Source organism: Chiloscyllium plagiosum, unplaced genomic scaffold (genome assembly GCF_037043375.1).
Source record: "Chiloscyllium plagiosum isolate Xiang-an unplaced genomic scaffold, Cpla_swu_hap1 HiC_scaffold_4, whole genome shotgun sequence".
NCBI lineage: Eukaryota > Metazoa > Chordata > Chondrichthyes > Orectolobiformes > Hemiscylliidae > Chiloscyllium > Chiloscyllium plagiosum.
The window spans coordinates 139,141,397-139,154,290 of NW_028270142.1; the positions used below are offsets into that span (position 1 = coordinate 139,141,397).

Below are 12,894 nucleotides of genomic sequence, written 5' to 3' on the forward strand. Positions count from 1 at the left end.
ATAGAAAGGGTTTAGAGGAATATGGGCCAAGTGCTGGCAAATGGAACTAAATTAATTTAGGATATCTGATCGGCATGGATGAGTTGATCGAAGGGGTTGTTTCCATGCTGTACATCTCTATGACTAAGTTCTGAAATAGCTTGTGTCTAAATGCAGAATAAGAATTTGGGATATTAAATGAGAATTAACATTCATATCACATAAGAAGAATTCAAATTTCAGTTTGCTTCAAATCAAAGAGTAAATCAAAGACCTTCACAAACCATCAAAAAAACAGGCGAGCTCCTTCCACCCTTTCAATGCCATCTGAGGTACGGACTGCAGCCTGGAAAATTGTGCAAATGCACAGATGCATGTGGTTGGAAGTACCATGCAACTTTCTGGGATAAAATCAGCCTTGAAGCTGAAACCTTAACTTCTGAGATCAGGTTCCAGTTAGGGTTAGGGTTAGGATTGAAGTATAAAGTTAGAAGTGGCATTAAAAGACATAAAAGATAATCAGCAAATTCATGCAACTCTGAAATAAAGTGTTTCTTTTATATAGTAATTGGAAACTGACTTCTGAGCTACAAACGGAAATAGACAAGGCTAACCCCAATCTGCAATGCTCAAGGGCCAACCATTTATCTATATTTAGCAATAAATGAATGTCAGAAATTCATTTCAAGCATCCAATTGAAGAAGGCAATGATAGTTTATTGGCTCAGAGAAACAGGACTCTATATTTAGGTGGGAAAAATTGTATCTATATGATACAATTCTTATTCAAACAAACCTCACCACTTCCTAACGGCAGCATGAGGTATCAGCTGGTAAAATAATACAGGTAGAGTACCTCAAACCCAGCATTCAAAACAGGTCACGTTCAAAAACTGACTTTTTAAATCACCTTCCACGTGTCAACTTTAACATATAAAATTCATTTTTTTAAAAACCTGGACATTTCAGCTCAGTGCTGCATTGATGCAATGTAGATCTGGACTAGTTACTGGCTTTACTACTTCACACGTTGCCCCATGCTCCAAACAATCCTTGATCCCATTCAACCCGGTTTCACCTAAATTGTTCACTGTACGAATCATCTCACCTGAAATCCAAAAAATACAAGGCAAAAAAGGGCCATAAACAGGCCATTCAGACCTGCCATTCAATGAGATCATGGATGATCTGACAACCCTCAACTCCATTTTCCTGCCTCTTCCCCATAACCCTTGATTTCCTCACTGATTATGTATAAGCAAGACTGAGATAGACAGACTTTTAATTACCCAACCTCAATGACCCTCTGTGGTGAAGAATTATATAGATTCACTACCCTCAGAAAAGAAATTTCTCCTCATCTGTCTTAAATATGCAATCCCTTACTTTGAGATTATGCCCTGTGGTCCTAGATATTCCCAGAAAGAGACACAACTTTTGCATCTATCCTATCATGTCTCCTAAGTTACATGCTCCTAAATTCCAATGAGTAGAGACCCAAACTACTCAATCTCTCCTCATAAAAGAGTTCCTCCACACCAAGGTCAGCCTTCTCTGGACTACCTCCGATGGCAATATATCTTTCCTTAGATAAGGTGCTCACGTGTCATGTGTGATGGTTCCATGTGTCATATTGCTTGCCCTTCAGCTTCAATTATGGGCATGGATTGTGCAGTTTTAATCACGGTGAAATCATCAGTACTAGATAGCAAGAGTCTGCACTTGCAATGCTAAAATATGTAGGACCAGAAGATGTTGCCAGTTATTCACGACTCCCTCCTGGACAGGGAGCTTTTGAAGTCCTTGCAGATAGCAATCTTTGAAATCAGTTAAACTGACTTGAGCTTCTCCATTTATGCTGCAATATCTCTACAAAGAAAACTTTCTATTATGTCAAACGTTCAACAGCTCTGAAGTAAAACATTAAATATAAAAGTTAATGGTATTTTCTAATAGAACATAGAAGAATACAGCGCAGTACAGGCCCTTTGGCCCTCGATGTTGCGCCGATCCAAGCCCACCTAACCTATACTAACCCACTATCCTCCATATACCTATCCAATGCCCGCTTAAATGCCCATAAAGAGGGAGAGTCCACCACTGCTACTGGCAGGGCATTCCATGAACTTACGACTCGCTGAGTGAAGAACCTACCCCTAACTTCAGTCCTATATCTACCCCCCCTTAATTTAAAGCTATGCCCCCTTGTAATACCCGACTCCATACGCGGGAAAAGGTTCACACTGTCAACCCTATCTAACCCCCTAATCATCTTGTACACCTCAATCAAGTCACCCCTAAACCTTCTTTTCTCTAATGAAAACAGCCCCAAGTGTCTCAATCTTTCCTCATACGATCTTCCTACCATACCAGGCAACATCCTGGTAAACCTCCTCTGCACCCGTTCCAGTGCCTCCACATCCTTCCTATAGTATGGCGACCAAACCTGCACACAATATTCCAGATGCGGCCGCACCAGAGTCTTATACAACTGCATCATGACCTCAGGACTCCGGAACTCAATTCCTCTACCAATAAAAGCCAGTACGCCATATGCCTTCCTCACTGCACTATTTACCTGGGTGGCAACTTTCAGAGATCTGTGTACATGGACACCAAGATCCCTCTGCTCATCCACACTACCAAGTATCCGACCATTAGCCCAGTACCCCATCTTTTTGTTATTCTTCCCAAAGTGAATCACCTCACACTTAGCTACATTGAATTCCATTTGCCACCTTTCTGCCCAGCTCTGCAGCTTCTCTATATCCTGCTGTAACCTGCCACATCCTTCCTCACTGTCAACAACTCCTCCGACTTTCGTATCATCCGCAAACTTGCTCACCCAACCTTCTAACCCCTCTTCCAGGTCATTTATAAAAATGACAAACAGCAATGGTCCCAAAACAGATCCTTGCGGAACGCCGCTAGTGACGGTACTCCATGAAGAAACTTTGCCATCAACTACTACCCTCTGTCTTCTTCCATCCAGCCAATTCCTAATCCAAACCTCCAACTCACCCTCAATGCCATATCTCCGTATTTTCTGCAGTAGCCTACCATGGGGAACCTTATCAAACGCCTTACTAAAATCCATATATACCACATCTACCGCTTTCCCCTCATCAACCTCCTTCGTCACCTTTTCAAAGAATTCAATAAGGTTTGTGAGGCACGACCTGCCCTTCACAAAACCATGCTGACTATCCTTGATCACATTATTCCTATCCAGATGTGCATAAATCCTATCCCTTACAATTCTCTCTAAGGCTTTGCCCACAACAGAAGTGAGACTCACCGGCCTATAGTTACTAGGGTTATCCCTACTCCCCTTTTTGAACAAGGGAACCACATTTGCTATCCTCCAGTCTTCTGGCACTACTCCTGTAGACAAAGAGGACATAAAAATCAAGGCCAATGGCTCTGCAATCTCCTCCCTTGCTTCCCAGAGAATCCTAGGATAAATGCCATCAGGCCCAGGGGACTTATCTATTTTCACCTTTTCCAGGATTTCCAACACCTCTTCTCTACATACCTCAAAGCTATCCATTCTACTTATTTGTGACTCAGTATTCACATCGACGACAATGCCCAGTTCCTGAGTAAATACTGAAGAAAAGTATTCATTCAGTGTCTCCCCAATCTCTTCCGCCTCCACACGCAACTTCCGACTACTATCCTTGACTGGACCTATTCCTACCCTAGTCATTCTTTTATTCCTAACATACCTATAGAAAGCCTTAGGGTTTTCCCTAATCCTACCGACTAAGGACCTTTCATGTCCCCTCCTTGCTGCTCTTAGCTCTCTCTTCAGGTCCTTCCTGGCTACCCTATAACTCTCAATCGCCCCAATTGAACCTTCACGTCTCATCTTGAGATAAGCCGCCCTCTTCCATTTAACAAGGGATTCCAATTCCTTATTAAACCATGGCTCCCTCGCACGACCCTTTCCTCCCTGCCTGACAGGTACATAATTATCAAGGACACTCAATAGTTGCTCCTTGAACAAGCTCCACATATCATTTACACTCTTGCCTTGGAGTCTACTTTTCCAAGCCACACATCCTAAGTCATGCCTCACCGCATCATAATTTCCCTGACCCCAGCTATAACTCTTGCCCTGTAGTACACACTTATCCCTCTCCATCACGAGTGTAAAAATCACCGAATTATGGTCACTATCCCCAAAGTGCTCACCTACCTCTAATTCTAACACCTGGCCTGGTTCGTTACCCAGAACCAAATCCAGTATGGCCTCACCTCTCTTCTTTCTTTTCTCACGTGCATGTACCTACGCATATAGCTTTCTTTAGAAATGTGACTGATAATTACATTTCATTTCCTAACTTGCTGTCTAAGAATTCTTCAATGTGATTGACTACTTTGACTGCTCAGTAACATCATTGTTGCTGGATCCTTGGAGCTCCCCTACATTTTGAGGTAGAATGAAAAAGGGAGGAGATGCACCTTCAAGGGCAGATTTGAGATTAGCAGCAGTTTGGTACTGATTGCAAACCTTTAACAATGCTTGTAAACCTGTGGAGAAGTTTGTGAAGCTGAAAACAGAACTAAATGGTCAGAGGTAGGTGGGAAGTTAATATAATGTCTTTTTGCACCTTCACCCTTATGGAGAGGCTTCCAGATATTGTCTTTGAGCCCAAAGGTAGCAATGCAAGTAGCCACCATTTAGTGACACCATCATTCCTGCCAGATTGAAGAGAGGGTGATTACTCCATCAGTCATGCCCAAGGACTGCTGTTGCCATAAATGGCTGGGATTTAATTTACAAAAGAATCTGTTTGTTGGTAATCACTTTCAATAAACTCCAGAAATAGCCTGTTTTTGCTTTGTTGTTTACTAAGTAAATAAACTTAGTTTACTTTGCTGTTTGGCTGCAAGTCCAATTCACAGGTTGTCATAATTTGAGGAGTATGACTAGAGGTTAGAAGTGTATGGAAACTGCATCAACTTATATAATGGATTATCTTAGAGAGAAGATCTTTTCACAAGGCATAAAAGTAAGTATCAACTTGTCCAGATATTGGAGATTTTTTTTAAAGAAAAGGCTTCTCTCCAGTAAAAGTTCCGCAGAAACATTTACACCAAAGAACTTCTCTGTTAAAAGTGAAGCATAAAGTTGATTAGAATGCTTGGCAGCTAGATTTCGAATTCAAAAGGTGTTTGTAGAAAAATGTTTGCTTTTTTCAAGTCTCGTGAAAATTAACCAGTATTCAAATTCAACAGTGTTTCGTGAAATTCATTTGTGGGATGTGCGTGTCGCTGGTTGGCCAGCATTTTCTGCCCAATGTTGTCCTTGGATACAACTGAATATCTTGCTTGGCCATTTCAGAAAGCAGTTAAGGCTCAACCATATTTATGTGGATCTGGATTCACACACAGACCAGCAATTCCCATCCCCAAAAGACATTAGTGAACCAGATGGGTCTCTGGATGAGAAGTGGCAGATGGAGTTTAATTCAGATAAATGCGAGGTGCTGCATTTTGGGAAAGCAAATCTTAGCAGGACTTATACACTTAATGGTAAGGTCCGAGGGAGTGTTGCTGAACGAAGAGACCTTGGAGTGCAGGTTCATTGCTCCTTGAAAGTGGAGTCACAGGTAGATAGGATAGTGAAGAAGGCGTTTGGTATGCATTCCTTTATTGGTCAGAGTACAGGGGTTGGGAGGTCATGTCGCGGCTGTACAGGACAATGGTTAGGCCACTATTAGAATATTGCGTGCAATTCTGGTCTCCTTCCTATCGGAAAGATGTTGTGAAACTTGAAAGGGTTCAGAAAAGATTTACAAGGATTTTGCCAGGGTTGGAGGATCTGAGCTACAGGGAGAGGCTAAACAAGCTGGGGCTATTTTTCCTGGCGCATCGGAGGCTGAGGGCTGACCTTATAGTGGTTTACAAAATTATGAGGGGCATGATAGGATAAATAGGCAAAGTCTTTTCCCTGGGGTCGGGGAGTCCAGAACTAGAGGGCATAGGTTTAGGGTGAGAGGGGAAAGATATAAAAGAGACCGAAGGGGCAACTTTTTCACGCAGAGGGTGGTATGTGTATGGAATGTGCTGCCAGAGGAAGTGGTGGAGGCTGGTACAATTGCAACATTTAAGAGGCATTTGGATGTGTATATGAATAGGAAGGGTTTGGAGGGATATGGGCCGGGTGCTGGCAGGTGGGACTAGATTGGGTTGGGATATCTGGTCGGCATTGACGGGTTGGACCGAAGGGTCTGTTTCCATAAGACCATAAGACATAGGAGCGGAAGTAAGGCCATTCGGCCCATCGAGTCCACTCCGCCATTCAATCATGGCTGATGGGCATTTCGACTCCACTTACCCGCATTCTCCCCGTAGCCCTTAATTCCTTGTGACATCCATGCTGTACATCTCTATGACTCTATGGATTACTCACTCAAGACAATACCATCAACCACTTGTGAGAGGAGCTGGACATATAAACTCAGAATAACATTTAGATAGAAGATGTGGGTGGATGTGTGTGCGAGAGAGAAAGAGAATGAAAAACGGAGAGAACAGCTGTGCTTCACACCTCGAATTTAATAACAGAAATATTTAATTATCAATTTACTTCACCAGCTGTAGTACAATCAGAAAGAGCAAGTTTAATTTTTGAATGAAAATATTCATACGAAAATGATTAACATCTCACCTCTGCAATTCGCAAAAATCTGAGAGCTCCATGCCTCTTCCCCAGTTTTTTGAAATAAAATAATTCCCATATTCCCAATGAACTTATGCCATGTAACTACTTATAAACGACTGGTTTTTCCACACATATTTTATCATGTTACATTACCAAATTTGACTCGGAGTAGCACTGCTCAATCAATGTGAGAGGATGTGCTGTTTTATAACATCAGGAGACAATGATGCCAGAGAACAGGAGCATGCTTAGTTTTTAAGAATCTGAAAACTTAGATATTAGGTAAAAGAATGAAGCTACAAGGTTCATAATTTAAAACAAAAGAATTTTACTACAACTGGATCAAAAAAACCTGAATCCTAATAAATCTAATCTACACTACTTTAAATAGTCAGTTATTCAAAGGCAGAATGAACTGTTACTGATAATTTGGATCTCAACTCCTTTCACACACCTATGAGCCTCAAATCTGATACTCATCAAAAATGTAAAGATTAAGCACTTGATCTGAGTACTGTTTCAACAATTTTTATGTAGGCTGTAATTTCTTGAGCTTTCTGTTTACTTCTAGCAAGATAATCCCTTCAAATATCTTCTAACTTCCCAAAGAGTCTAAATTCCCCATCCAACACAGACATCTCTGGCATCTGAAATGTAGCCAACAAGAGTCACAACTCTCCACCTTATGACACATGAGTCATAACACAAGACACAATACTTATCAACTCTACTAATTTATTATGATTAGAAAAACGCAGTTGGGTATTGCTGAAAAAAAAAGAGATTTTATCAAAGCTTTTCATCTTGCAATCATCAGAACAATATACAAGATTTACCAGATAAAGGGAAAACAAATCTTATATGGAATGACCAGAAAATTTGTGATTGGACAACATGTTAAACAGCCCTTAGTGTGTGAAGAATTACACCGACAACCAATTCAGGATTGCCAGCTGAACCCGCAGTATGCTGCATCTGCAAGTATTGGAAGTAACAATACAAATACACAAGGTCTTGCCAGAACGTCATGTGCAGATAGAAAGAGCATGTCATACACTGTTCCTGTCTTAATTCAACAAAATAGGTGACAACCATTCCCTGGTTCATTTCTCAGGGGAGCACCTTGATCAAGTAGACACACCCTGACTGGTTTGAAGTTAAACAAATATTGGCAGTTAACTGTCACTCATGATCTGACAGATACATCCTTAATAGCAATGCCTCTACCAATCAGAGTCCACTTGTCAATCAACCTTCATTCTCACCTCATACAGTATAAATGTCGTTTTTCCTTTACTTGGTAATTCTTGCAAATTATCTCACTTTGAAAAAAGCTTTGAAAAATTGAGAGGCATTTTTCAGCAATATTCCACAGCAGTCCTTAGGGTCTAAGAACACTCTCAGTGCTGTTTGGAAAGGAGTTCCAGGACTTTTTGCCAGAGGATCAGTAAAAAGGTGATATAGTTCTAACTCAAGATGATGTGAGGTTAGGAAAAGAATCTTCGGGTGGTGGTATTCCAATGTATCTACTACCTTGTCCTACACAGAGTGGAGGACATAGGTTTGGAAGGTACCATCAGAAGGAGCTCACTGAATGACTATATTGCATCTTGTATGGTACATACTGCTGCCACTATGCTTTAATGGTGAAGAGAATGATTCTGTGATTCTGAGTGAATGCTGAAGGTGCTGAACTGGGTACTAGACAAGCAAACTGCTTTGTCCTGGATGCTGTAATAATTTGTGTGTTGTTGGAACTGCATTTATCTAGGGTGGCAGAAAGTTTTCCACCACATTCATGATGTGGGCCTTGTAGACGATGGCTAGTAGGGAGGGAACAGTTGAGTTGCAAAATGGAGATTCACAGCATCTGACCTGCCCTTATATTCCTGGTTTTTGTATGCCTGAAACAGTTTGGTTTCCAGTCTTTGATAACCCCAGGATGTTGCCAGTAGGTGATTCAGCAGCGATGCTGCTATTTAAATTCAAAGACAATGATTAAATTCTCCAATTGTTGGTGAAGGTCATTTCCTGAGACTTGGCATCATTCGAAGTCTGATGTTGTCTGGGTTGATCCAGTTGCAGATAGACACAGACAAATATATCTGAAGAGTTTTGTATGATGCTAAACATTATGCTGTCATCAGTGAACACTTTCCATTTCTGGCCTTATGGTGGAGGGAAGGTCATTGATGGAACATCCAAAGATGGTTGTGCCATGGATACTATGCTGAGAACCTCCCGTAGTGATGTCCTGGCACTAAGACATTGACCTCCAACATCCACAATCATCTTAGTTATGACCACAAACAGCAGAGAGGTTGTCCCCTTGATTACTATTGACAATTTACAAGTAGCTGTACAACTATCCATAAGTTTGAGGGACAAAACAACTTAAGCATTTATACTATATTAGCACTTAAAGTCTTCAACCATACACCAAATTCCAGGGTACACATCTGCCACCATCCACAAAAGGTGAACAGTATCTCTGTATCAGGACAAATTAGTTAACAGTTGTAAAATGGAAGGTTTACAGGTGCAACACAGCATTGTTACAGTTACCCAACTGTCATAGAAGAGGCATGCTTATGACAAAAGAATAACAGAATCAGCAATCTCACAAGAAATGCACGGTGTCCAAAATTCAAATAAGTCTATTTTAGGATTGTCAATCTTTTGTGGGCTGTAAGATTTTTGATAGTTATCTGTGCTTGTATTCAGACCTCACTATTGAACAGAATAATCTACTTTTCAATTTACTCACTTAAATAAGCTTGGGTTTGCAGTTATTGCCACTAAATTTCAAAGCACATGTGCCATTGGCAAAATTAGTTTCCAGTTACAAACACTATTTTTCTGCTCACACAAGATTTGATTGATAAAGGTTTTCAGAGTTTTTTAAACTCAGTTGCACATTTGAAAGTAATAGCAAATCACCTGATAAAAAGCATTGGTTAAAGAATTGTGAAATCAAAAACAAGTTTTTTAAAATTTGCTGAACCAGCACTCCACATCCAATTCATCTATTCATTAATAATCATAGAAAGGTGCAACACTGGAATTTGAAAACAGCAAACACTTAGGGGTTCATTTTTAAAGAATCTACCAGTGACATGTATTTTATTCAGTATAGGTCTGAAAAGTCAGATGCCTGACCATAAATCCAATTTTCTGACCAGCAATTTGGGTTAAATAATGAAACTACACTAGAGGTTTCATTTCAATGAGTAAGTTTGATTAAGACAGCTCCGGAGCTAATTGTCATGTATTCCAACAAAGCTCTGTCAGCCTCACTCGTGCAAAGCAGATGCACAGGAGTTTCGTGGAATGCTATGCTTGGAAAAGCTTCTGAAAGTTTCCAAACTAGGATTAATCATGGTTGCTAGCTTGTAAAAGAAGAAATGCATTGACTTTGCTTCTCTCCATCATTCACACTTTGGATGGAGAGGCATGGGCCTCACTGTATTAATTTGGGGTCTTCCTCTATGTAGCATACACCCGTGTTTTGACCCGAAAGCCTGCAGCCCCAAACAGTGCACCTCACTTTCAGTGCTCTTTCTGGAACAGCATCTCCAACTCTCCACATCGATAGAGGAAGCAGTGATATAACATTTCTACATTATAAATATGTGGTCAAGTTTTCCTTTTAGCTTTTGCAGAGTTATTATTTGCTGCATTTTGCATTCTCCAGCTAAATATCCTTTTGGGCTGATCATCACTAAGCCAAGCTTCTTCATACGTCAGGAATTTATTAAGACTTGGGAGAGGGGCTTCCATCATAAAATGTAATGTAGCCTTCTCTGATGTCATCAGCAAAACTGAACCCCATTATAGGCCTTCAAAGCCCCACTTTAGTTTGAGTTGCAAACTGTTGCTGTTTTAAATGCCTACAAATATTATTTCCAACTCTATCTAGTTACCACTTGTTACCATAAGCTCATGGTATAAATCCAGTGCTGCTGCTGCTTTGTAGAATGTTTTCCAAGTATTATTGCCTTGTGCCGTGAAAGTTGCAATAATGTTTTAAATGTTATACAGACTTAAGAAAAATCATCACAACTCTCTAGAAATGCCACACACAGTGTGGGTAAGAGCTCCATGAAATCAATTCCCCCAGTTAGAATATCCAAATGAAGAATGATGAGGTTTACTACTGTGCTGAGAATAAATTGCTCCATGTCTGATTTGTTGAGGAAATTAAAAGATCCCAATTTTGTGCCATTTTTAACAAGTGGTTTACATTCAGTAGCTTCAGATTCTCCAGAAAACACTTAACAGTATCCCTGTTTCTGTCCCTGCAGACGTTGCTGAACCTTGATTCAGACCATTATTAAGATGATGGTGATGTAAACAAAAGCTAGTTCATTCTGACTTTGGTTCGCCTCTGTTTGGATGCAAAGTCCACTCCCAATTCTCGTAAGCAATCCATTCTTGAAGGTTATCATTTACTGTAGGAAGTGGTTAGCAATGCATCACTACCTCAAAGAGCAAGTCTGTACCCAGGTTTACTGTTTTCTACTCATTCATTTTCTTTGTTTAAATAATGTCCACTACTTGACAGCTGCATATATATTGATAATATAAACAGTTCACTTTACCATTCGCTTGAGTGAGATAACCCTTACACCCACAGTAGTATTTTATGTACTTAAAAACTGCCACACTGCAGCAGAATTTTCTTTTGAAGTTTCATTCTTGCATATGGTAAGTTGGTATAATGAATGAAATCTGTCTTTACTGATTGCAAGGACTGTCAAACTTCAACCGTGGATGACATTAGATTCTGACATTTGTGTTTCACATGAAGGAATTCCTAGTTCAATCATATTTGTATTTGGCAGGATTTGATAATCTCCCAAATATAAATACAATCAGGGCGTTAGTCAGAAGCTGGACTTGTGAATTGTGTTCTTGTTAGAGTGAAGTTGTGAACTTGAGGGGAGCACCTCACTTGCACCTGTAATATAGTCATTGATAACATCAAAAGAAGTGCCGCTGAACTGCATACATTTAAATCTAATGCATTAACGAGATTAAGCCAGCTAGTGGAAGTGGACAGGCTAGTGGGAATGTCTACACGCACAAATTTTCAGACCACCAACATTGAATCTTTTCCATTCAGTGTAGCAGTGCTATTGTCCTATCTTTTTTCTACAAAGAATCAAGAGACTACAAGAAACTTGGAAAGTAGATGAGTGGATGCTTAGAAGAAGTTGATTGCATAGCTTTAGCCTGTAAATCTCTTCAGATGTTGCTTGCATCAATCCTCAAGCAATTTTTTGTCAAATAAAAACAAAGAAACACCCAATGATTTATTTCTCTCAATTCAGGTGCACATAGTGGATTTGTTTTCCATTTCCTTACTACCATGACATCAATTTTCCACCAACAGAAATCATATAAAATAACTAAACCTCTTAAAATAAATGGGACTTTTAAAATATAAATTGTTGCATAGCTATAGAATAACTGCCAGGAGATTTTCTGATGATCAGAACATACCAGAACCTCCAATCCTTCAATATTAAATCCTAAAATATAATTCATTTAATGGCTGGTCATAAAGCTAGTCAAACTTTCAGCTGCATGACTCAGTAGTACATTAAAGCAGGCATTAAGATTGAAGTCCCTGGGTATACCAGTTCAGTGTCTATGCTTGAGTTAAATAATCTACTTTGAAAGACCTGGAGTACTTCCAGGTTCTGAATTTGAATCCATCTTAAATTATTATAACTAGTCATTCACCCATGGCTTTTTACAAGTCCAGTCAAGAACTTGTGCAATATTTAGGTCCTGTCAGTATTGTGGTTAACTGGACAATGGCAAGAGGAATCGGCAAATTGGAAAAAGAAGAGGAGGGGGCAGGTTAGGAGAAAAAGGGTGAGTCAAGAGACAACACTGGAGCACAGAGGGAAGAGAAGAGGAAGGAAGGGAAAGAAAAAGGAAAGAGGCTTTGATTGAAATTTATATGATAGTGAAGGAAATAGATTGTATTCAACTTCACAATTTGTTCCAATTAAATAGGTTAGGGAGAATCAGATGTCTCAACTTTACACTGTATAAGATGTTCTAGATTAGTTATCAGTAGGTGGTTCTCGACTCAGGATTGTGAACGCCTGCAACATTCTGTGAAGGACAGTGTTTTGCTGAATTCCTTCAAGTTTCTGTTTTTGGCTGGGGAGGAAATCATTTCTTAACAGGTCAGTTTATTCAGGAATTCAGGGCAGAACGATCTCCTG

General features: G+C 40.0%; 1 protein-coding gene across 4 annotated transcripts in view; it reads right to left on the bottom strand.

Annotated features, from left to right (window-relative positions):
• The window catches only part of vps13b (vacuolar protein sorting 13 homolog B), a 977,967-nt gene that overhangs the window by 505,760 nt on the left and 459,313 nt on the right, over positions 1-12,894 (bottom strand). The gene's annotated exons all lie outside the window — the stretch shown is intronic.